Below are 2,402 nucleotides of genomic sequence, written 5' to 3' on the forward strand. Positions count from 1 at the left end.
CGTGTCTCTAAAACCAGGGCATACTGGTCGAGATCCTTAAAGAGCAGGGCGTACTGGTCACCTTTAAACACCACGGCATACTGGACAAACGCCTTAAGACCAGGGCATACAGGTCATGTGCCTTTAAGACCAGAGCATACTGGTCATGTGCCTTTAAAAACCAGGGCGTACTGGTCATGGGAGTTTAAGACCAGGGCATACTGTTCACTAGCGTTTAAGACCGAGGAGTACTGGTCACGTGCATTTAAGACCAGGGCATACTGGTCATGAGACAATAAGACCAGGAAATACTGGTAATGTGCCTTCAAGGCCAGGGCATACTAGCCAAGTGCCTTAAAGGGCAGGGCATGCTGGTCACGTGCCCTTAAGGCCAGGGCATACTTGTCATGTGCCTTTAAGACCAGGAATACTGGTCGTGTGCCTTTAAGACCGGGAATGCTGGTCATGCTCCTTTAAGACCAGGAATGCTGGACAAGACCGGGGCATTTTTTTTTTTTTTTTTAAAGATTATGCCAGAGGTGGGACCCCATGAGGGGAACTAGGTACTCTGGGAGGAGCCGGAATAGGCGGCAGCGAAGGCTCCTGAGCTAAATTGATAAAGAACTATGAGAAATGTGACCGGCTCTGCTGGTAATATGCCCCTTTTAAACTAGGGAACCCTTAAGACCAGGAAATGCAGGTCAAGGGTTTATGAGAAACACCATGGAAAAAACTGGGGAAAGTTGGGCTCGAACTTTCGAGTAGTTTGAACACAGCATTCAATAACGGATCCAATAAATCTCCGTTCAGTAGCAGCACCTATAAGCCCAGCGACCACTGGGCATTGAAGCGGCTACTGGGCACGAGTCAAGCCCAGCGGCCACCGGACATGAGACTCAAAGACCAGGGGACCCGAGAGAATGCAGGTCCCAAGTATATAAAACCGTGAAGTTAGACCCTTTATGCTGCCGGACGTGCGGGGCTGCGGGGGAAGGGAGCGATTCACCTTACCGGGATTCTGAGTCCCCCGACTGGAATAGCGCCGACTACAGCGCTGAAAACCGCCGGCAGCAGCCCCTTCCAGAAGAACTAGGGACCGGAAACTTCTGGGAGAAGATGGCCGCCGAGATCTCGTCCTGCATGAGAAGCGCCAGAATAGGGGGGCGGAGCCGCTAGAGTGATGCAGGCGGGGGGCGGAGCTTCCCGGAATGCGGCCTAAACAGGTCCGAAGCCGGGGACTAAATTTATAGACTCGGCTGGCGCGCACCCGCGGACTGAAGGGGAAAGGACCGCTAAGCTCTGTGGGGACCCTGGCGCTATGGAGCCCACCTATGACCGCCAGAAAACTCAATTTTTCACGTGCACTTACCCCATGCTGCAGGTAGAGCTGAGCCAGGGAAGATAGGACGGTGTAGGGGTTGGGGAGCCTCCATCCACCATCCCTGCAGAAGAGGGGTGGAGAGGAACTGTCTGCCTCCTTCCATCATCCGCTTTTTCAGTGGTGATGCAGTGGGGGCTGCTCGGACGCCACGTTGGAAGGTGCCTCTGTACAGCCGAGGGTAAAACCTGGTGGACAGGGCTGAATGTCCGGCAATAGGCCTGGCTGCAGAGGAGGATACTGAAGGTGAAACTTCAGTGCTCGTCTGATAAGGGAGGGGGGAGATCGGTGCCCATGATGGGGCCCGTCGCCCCTAAAATCAGCTCAGGCAGTGGCTTCCCACGTCGCAGGAGAGGATACGGAGAGGTGAAACTCCCGTGCTCGCCTGTTGTTGGTTCGGGGGAGATCGGACCATGAAAGAATCCGTCGCCCCCTTCGTCCGTTGTAAAAGATAAAAAAGGTAAAAAGGTAAAAAGGAAAATTCTTTGGGTCTGAATAGCAGACCCGTCCGTGTGCCTCCTACGGACACTAAGCAAGAACTGGTTAGCTGGGGGCCAGCAGGAGGGTGTACACTGCAGGGGAGGAGCTAACTTTCTTTGTATTACTTAGTGTCAGCCTCCTGGTGGCAGCAGCATACACCCATGGTCTGTGTCCCCCAATGAGGCGAAGGAGAAAAAATGCTAAAAAAACTCAGATGGAATTCTTATACAAATGAATGAGAAGAGTTTTCCAATAAATGAGCTGCAAACACTACTGATCTGCCGACAGTGCCTGGTGGGGCACCATCTACAATTCCACATTTGGGCAACAGTAATAATAATTAGGCATATTCCCTAATACACCAATGCCAGCAAGTTTCCCAGGCAATACTACATCTCCGAGATCTGGACTCCAGTGGCTCTGCGGAGCAAGGCACTATGGCAGCAGATGCTGATCCACTATAACACCCCTTATCCCAGAAGCTGCACAGCGTTAATCTTCCCGGGTGCCATTCCACAATCTCCAAGGTGGAGACTTGATATCAGTCATTTCAATCTACTGATAA

Source organism: Ranitomeya imitator, chromosome 2, assembly GCF_032444005.1.
Source record: "Ranitomeya imitator isolate aRanImi1 chromosome 2, aRanImi1.pri, whole genome shotgun sequence".
In the NCBI taxonomy this organism is placed as follows: Eukaryota; Metazoa; Chordata; class Amphibia; order Anura; family Dendrobatidae; genus Ranitomeya; species Ranitomeya imitator.